This window comes from Salmo trutta, chromosome 10, assembly GCF_901001165.1.
Source record: "Salmo trutta chromosome 10, fSalTru1.1, whole genome shotgun sequence".
Lineage (NCBI taxonomy): Eukaryota > Metazoa > Chordata > Actinopteri > Salmoniformes > Salmonidae > Salmo > Salmo trutta.
The window spans coordinates 20,177,881-20,185,892 of NC_042966.1; positions in this window are offsets into that span (position 1 = coordinate 20,177,881).

The window sequence follows — 8,012 nt, forward strand, 5'->3', positions numbered from 1 at the left end:
GCTACACTGAAAGAATTCAAAGACAATCTTTTCAGGCTTGTAAACCATATAGAAACCAATGTGCCTGAGGGAGAATTATGTGGAGTTTGTGTCTTTAGAGGTGTAGGGTTGCTACTGACACAATCATGGCCATACCCTAGACCAGTCTACTGCAGCAACTTCTTATTTTACCCGTCATGTGATGATGCAGTGAAGTGGTGTCTTAGGTTCTTTTTTCCAGGGAGAGAAAGAGAGAGAGAGAGAGAGAGAGAGAGACACAGAAACAGAGAGGGGAGGGTTTGAGAGAGAGAGAGAGAGAGAGAGAGCGAGAGAGAGAGAGAGAGAGAGAGAGAGTTGATGTAAAACTGAAGGGAGAGCAGAGGGTGATTCATGGACATCTCTGGTCAACAACAGCAACTCTATTTCTGTACCTCTCTCACATTAACATGCACACACACACACACACACACACACACACACACACACACACACACACACACACACACACACACACACACACACACACACACACACACACACGCACACACGCACACAGACACACACACACACAGAGAGAGAGAACAAGCACACATCTCACACATTTACAGCTGCTGTGGTGCCAGTGAAGAGCTGATGCCCCATGCCAGGGAGATCACTCTAGTTTGAAGTCAAAGTTAGACGTCCTTCCAGGTTCCAACAACGTCTAGAATTGCATTCAAAACCGGCACTCGGGTCAAGGGTGAGAGTCATTACCTTCAACTAGGTCGGCGGCTTGCTAGGGCGTTTTGGCCAAGCAGGCAGGCCCACGCAACCACCATTTCAAACTCCTCACACATCACATGCGGACCACAAACTTGAGCCTCAGGAGGGGGGATTGTGTGAGGGGTTAGAGGGGACATCTTCAAATGTTCGCAGAGGAACTCAACAACAGTAATCCAGTGTACCCCTGATCCATCAGAGTAGGAAGACAAACTCCATATTTACTCTCTCTCTATATTTCTCTCTTTCCCTCTCTTTCTGATCTTCCTCGCTCTCTCCTCTCACACCTTGCCCTAATAGACATATGGCTATGTACAGTATGACTGTCTATATTTACCAGAATATATATTTTCAGGATTTTACTGCCATTTCTCGGTGTCCGTTACATCACATGATCAAATTTCTGACAGTATCAGGTGTCATGTAAAGATACGCCCTTATATGGATATATAGGAAACTATGGATCCCTTCTGCTACTAGTTGACTTACTGTATTGTTTTCGGACTAGGTACTGTGTGTGTTGGTGTAAATGGGATCCCCTTTGAAACAGGATACACACACCACCTGCCAGTCAGTCAGTCATGGGACTGACAGTATATTCAGGCCCATGATTCATGAATAAAAACAACCTGTGTCGACCGCTGGCCTGCTGGCACTGCAGTCTGGGATAGCAGTCTATAATGGCCACCTCCAGGGCTAAAATACATTATACACTAACTGACTGTCGTACATGGAGCTGAGCGTGGCTGGTTTCTGTACAGAATTGTTGGTGGTAGAAGTGCTACTTAGCTCATAATGTTAGATGGTAGTAGAGAGGGTGCTCTTTGGATTCAAAGGTACTCCTTTATTGTTTTGGTATATCTTAATAGAAAGGATTAACAGCCATCATTTTTCTCATAGAGAAATGTTTCTATTGTATATCCAGTGTTCCTAGAATGGGATTTAACCCGATCGTGGCTCATAAAGGCAGTGTTACCGCATTAGTGGAGATTGCATTCACGGTAAAAGGCTGCAGACGTCAGCTCAATCGGAAAGTACCTTTAACCCTTTAAATGGCGCATTGACTATCACGAGCAATCAGATTGAATCCCCAACCATCTGTGCGTATGGCTTGAAGCACCTGTCCTGTGTCCTGCTGCTCAGTGTTCAGTTTGCATTGTGATTCGTTCTGGTCTCCCAACGCAGGAAACAAACAGGAGGGTACAACATCTCTGTTTACAACCAGAAGCCTGTCTGTCTATCTACCAATTAATCACATTGCAGCCAACTGGCCTGCTAATATTACAGAGAGAGAGAGAGGAGGGAGGGAGAAAGAGAGAGAGAAATCACAGCTGCTATAGCGAATATGGAGCGAGCGAGGAAAAGGGCAAGGGAGAGAAGGAGAATTTAAAAAAAGAAAGGGTAAGGGAGTGAGAGAGAGATTGATAGATAGGGAAAGGAGAAGGAAAGAGTAAATCGAGGCAAGAAAGAACTGAGGGATAGAGGCTTCTGAGATAGTGTGTGAACCTCCCTGCAGCCCATGTCTTCTACCCTTAAAATAACGAGGCATTGAGGGGCGACACAAGTACAGTTCTATTTTGGGGAGCCTGAAAAAGTACACAGGGTTATGTGAAGGACTCGCATGTGACATGCTCTGCCCCCCAACTACATCACACACGCACAGGCAGACACACACGTAGGCATTGACACCCACACACACGTATATTTGTGCATGCGCCAGTATGTGTGTTGTTTTTTTCCGCATGATGCGACTTCTGGATTTTCAAATTAACAAGTATAAATTAGTACTTAATTGCCTCTTGCAGTTGAACTGTGGTGTGAAATGTTTCAGTCACAGCCAGAATAATAACAGTCTATCAGGTCTGGAGGCTGTGTTAAATGTTAGTATCACTAAAGACAAAGAATATCTCCGTGTTAAAACGGCTGCATTCAGGTTATACTAAACTGACCATGGGACAGAACCACAGGGCTCACAACCTGAATTCACCTGTTCCTGAATACATACTAACAGGTGTACTGTCTGAGTGAAGGGCTGGGGCATGAGTGGAAACATTGACCTAAACAGCTGAGACCTGAGCCGGTGTCTGTTGAACCTGCTCTTCTCTGGTTACTTCCTACCTCACCTGACACCTACTGACACCTGACCTGCCTGGGCTAGCACTCAAGAGAGTTAGTAGAGCACGCTCCAGTGTGTGTGTGTGTGTGTGTGTGTGTGTGTGTGTGTGTGTGTGTGTGTGTGTGTGTGTGTGTGTGTGTGTGTGTGTGTGTGTGTGTGTGTGTGTGTGTGTGTGTGCATGTGTGTGACTGTGTGTGTCACGCTAGACTCCTACATTCCACAGTATCCTCTCCTCTCATCACACCATGGCATGGGTCAATTTACTGCTGTTGTTTTGCCACCTGTGTCTGATGCTAGATGCCCACAATCTCACACAAATTATCAAGGAACCTACCAGGTACAACCCCAAATCCGTAAACATGGGCACCCTCATAGGTATCATCCTGACCAACCTGCCCTCTAAATACACCTCTGCTATCTTCAACCAGGATCTCAGCGATCACTGCCTCATTGCCTGCGTCCGTTATGGGTCTGCGGTCAAACGACCACCCCTCATCACTGTCAAGCGCTCCCTAAAACACTTCTGCGAGCAGGCCTTCCTAGTCGACCTGGCCCGGGTATCCTGGAAGGATATTGACCTCATCTCGTCAGTAGAGGATGCCTGGTTGTTCTTTAAAAGTGCTTTCCTCAACATCTTAAATAAGCATTCCCCTTTCAAAAAATGTAGAACTAAGAACAGATATAGCCCTTGGTTCACTCCAGACTTGACTGCCCTTGACCAGCATAAAAACACCATGTGGCGTACTGCACTAGCTTCGAATAGTCCCTGAGATATGCAACTTTTCAGGGAAGTCAGGAACCAATACACACAGTCAGTTAGGAAAGCAAAGGCTAGATTTTTCAAACAGAAATTAGCATCCTGCAGCACTAATTCCAAAAAGTTTTGGGACACTGTAAAGTCCATGGAGAATAAGAGCACTGTCACCACTGATAAATCCATGATAATCGAGAATTTCAATAAGCATTTCTCTACAGCTGGCCATGCTTTCCACCTGGCTACCCCTACCCCGGCCAACAGCTCTGCACCCCCCACAAAAACTGGCCTAAGCCCCCCCCCCCGCTTCTCCTTCATCCAAATCCAAACAGCTGATGTTCTGAAAGAGCTGTAAAATCTCGATCCCTACAAATCAGCTGGGCTAGATAATCTGGACCCTCTCTTCCTAAAATTATCCGCCGACATTGTTGCAACCCCTCTCTTTCGTATCGTCTGAGATTCCTAAAGATTGGAAAGCGGCCACGGTCATCCCCCTCTTCAAAGGGGGAGACACTCTTGACCCAAACTGTTATAGACCTATATCCATCCTGCACTGCCTAACTAAATTCTTCAAAAGCCAAGTGAACAAACAGATCACCGACCATTTCGAAACCCACCGTACCTTCTCCACTATGCAATCTGGTTTCCGAGCTGGTCATGGCTGCACCTCAGCCACGCTCAAGGTCCTAAACGATATCATAACCACCATCGATAAAAGACAGTACCGTGCAGCCGTAGTCATCGACCTGGCCAAGGCTTTCGACTCAGTCAATCACTGTATTCTTATCGGCAGACTCAACAGCCTTGGTTTCTCTAATGACTGCCTCGCCTGGTTCACCAACTACTTCTCAGATAGAGTTCAGTGTGTCAAATCGGAGGGCCTGACTGATCTCTGGCAGTCTCTATATATATATATATATATATATCAATGATGTCGCTCTTGCTGAGGGTGATTCTTTGATCCACCTCTACGCAGACGACACCATTCTGGACACATCTGGCCCTTCTTTGGACACTGTGTTAACAAACCTCCAAACAAGCTTCAATGCCATACAACACTCCTTCCGTGGCTTCCAACTGCTCTTAAATGCTAGTAAAACGAAATGCATGCTCTTCAACTGATCGCTGCCCGCACCCGCCTGCCCGACTAGCATCACTACTCTGGACGGTTCTGACTTAGAATATGTGGACAACTATAAATACCTAGGTGTCTGACTAGACTGTAAACTCTAATTCCAGACTCACATTATTAAGCATCTCCAATCCACAGTTAAATCTAGAATTGGCTTCCTATTTCGCAACAAAGCCACCTTCACTCATGCTGCCAAACATGCCCTCGTAAAACTGACTATCCTACCGATCCTTGACTTCAGCAATGTCATTTACAAAATAGCCTCCAACACTCTACTCAGCAAATTAGATGCAGTCTATCACAGTGTCATATGTTTTGTCACCAAAGCCCCATATACTACCCACCACTGCGACCTTTATGCTCTCGTTGGCTGGTCCTTGCTACATAGTCGTCGCCAAACCCACAGGCTCCAGGTCATCTATAAGTCTTTGCTAGGTAAAGCTCCACCTTATCTCAGCTCACTGGTCACCATAGCAACACCCACCCATAGCACGCGCTCCAGCAGATATATTTCACTGGTCATCCCCAAAGCCAACACCTCCTTTGGCCGCCTTTCCTTCCAGTTCTCTGCTGCCAATGACTGGAACGAATTGCAAAAATCACTGAAGTTGGAGTCTTATATCTTCCTCACTAACTTTAAGCGTCAGCTGTCAGAGCAGCTTACCGATCGCTGCAGCTGTACACAGCTCACCTGTAAATAGCCCATCCAACCAACCAACTACCTCATCCCTATATTTGTATTTGTTTTTCTGCACACCAGTATTTCTACTTGCACATCCTCATCTGCACATATATCACTCCAGTGTAAATTACTAAATTGTAATTTCTTCGCCTCTATTGGCCTATTTATTGCCTTACCTCATTTGCTCACACTGTATACAGATTTTTTTATTGTGTTATTGACTGTACGTTTGTTTATTCCATGTGTAACTCAGTGTTGTTTTTGTCGCACTGCTTTGCTTTATCTTGGCCAGGTCGCATTAGTAAATGACAACTTGTTCTTAACTGGCCTACCTGGTTAAATAATGCATAGCTAACGTTAGCCAGCCGGTGATGTAAGTGAACGTTCTGAAGATTTCTTTACCCTTAGTGGTTTTAAAAGAGTGCCACCAGTAGTTTTTAAAGAGCGCCACCATGTGGCGGTCTCTGATAGAGGTGCTGGTTTAGATTATAGGAGCAACTGTCCCAGGATCCTGGTAAGAGGACGGAAAAGACCAGTAGGAGACAGGTGTACATGTCACGATTGTCGTAATAATTGGACCAAGGCGCAGCGTGAGTAGCATTCCACATCTTTATTATAATGTGAAACTTAGCAAAATACAAAAACAATAAATGAACAAACGAAACGTGAAGACAGTGAAGTGCAAATAGGCACCTACACAAAAACAAGATCCCACAAACACAGGTGGGAAAAAATAACTACTTAAATATGATCCCCAATTAGAGACAACGTTTACCAGCTGCCTCTAATTGGGAATCATACAAATCACCAACATAGAAATAATAGCCTAGAACCCCACATAGAAATAATAAACTAGAATACCCCCCCCCAGTCACACCCTGACCTACTTCACCATAGAGAAACAATGGCTCTCTATGGTCAGGGCGTGACAGTACAAAACACGTTTATTGCCACACAAGACAGGCATACACTGTTAGGGTATAGGGGGCAGTATTTTCGATTTCGGATGAAAAGCGTGCCCAGAGTAAACTGCCTAATACTCGGGCCCAGAGTCAAATATTTGCATATTATTAGTAGATTTGGATAGAACACACTCTGAAGTTTCTAAAACTGTTTGAATGATGTCTGTGAGTAAAACCTGAGAAAAATCCAACCAGGAAGTGTGGAAATCTGAGAATTGTAGTTCTTCTTTTGGATCCCTATCGAAACTACAGTGTCTGTGGGGTCACGTTGCACTTCTTAAGGCTTCCATTGGCTGTCAACAGCCTTCAGAAAGTTTTTCCATCATTCTCCTGTTACTGGGCAGAGAATAGTAGCTCAGTCAATGAGTGGACTGCCTGAGGACAAAGGGCTTGATGATGTGCGAGCCCGACAGCGCACCCCTCCTTCTTTTTCTTCTTGAATGAATACGCTAATGTCCGGTTGGAATATTATCGACGTTTTATGTTAACAATACCCTAAGGATTGATTGTAAACAACGTTTGACATGTTTCTATGACCGGTAATGGAACATTTTGACTTTTCCTCTCTGGTACTGCGCTCGCGCGTTATGCCTTTGGATAGTGATCTGAACGCACGAACAAAACGGAGGTATTTGGACATAAATATGGAGTATTTCGAACAAAACAAACATTTCTTCTGGAAGTAGGAGTCCTCGGAGTGCATTCTGACGAAGATCAGCAAAGGTAAGAGAATATTTATAATACTAATTCAGAGTTTTGTTGATGCCAGAACTTGGCGGGTAGCTGTATAGCTTGCTTCGATGGCTGAGCTATGTACTCAGAATATTGAACAATGTGCTTTCTCCGTAAAGTTATTTTGAAATCTGACAAAGCGGTTGCGTCAAGGAGTAGTGTATCTATAATTCTTTCAATAACTGTTGTAAATTTTATCAACGTTTATGATGAGTATTTTTGTAAATTGATGTGCACATTCACCGGTGGTTTTGGTGGGAATACATTTTCTGAACATCACGCGCCAATGTAAAATGCTGTTTTTGGATATAAATATGAACTTTATTGAGCAAAACATACATGTATTGTATAACATGAAGTCCTTTGAGTGCCATCTGATGAAGATCATCAAAGGTTAGTGAATATTTTAGCTATACCTTTGGTTTTTGTGATGCATGTCCTTGCTTGAAAAATGGCTGTGTGGATTTTCTTGTGAAGTTTATGTCCTAACATAATCTAATTTTATGCTTTCGCCGTAAAGCCTTTTTGAAATCGGACAATGTGGTTAGATTAACGAGAGTCTTATCTTTAAAATGGTGTAAAATAGTTGATTGTTTGAGAAAATGAAATTATGACATTAGTGCTGTTTTGTATTTCGCGCCATGCTATTTCACTGGCTGTTGAATAGTGTGGGACGGTCACATCCCACCTAACCCAGAGAAGTTAATTAAAATAAAATTGTACCTACACGCTGAAGAAGGCTGCAAAGCCGAAACGTCTGTGTACACTATCCTTGATGCAGTAAAACAACAAAAATGAAGTAAGCTTTATGCAACATCTTTTTGAGTGCGGACCCATTACACCTTTTGTTTGTTTGCATTCACTCACTTACACATGGTTAGGAGGTCCAGGGTGGA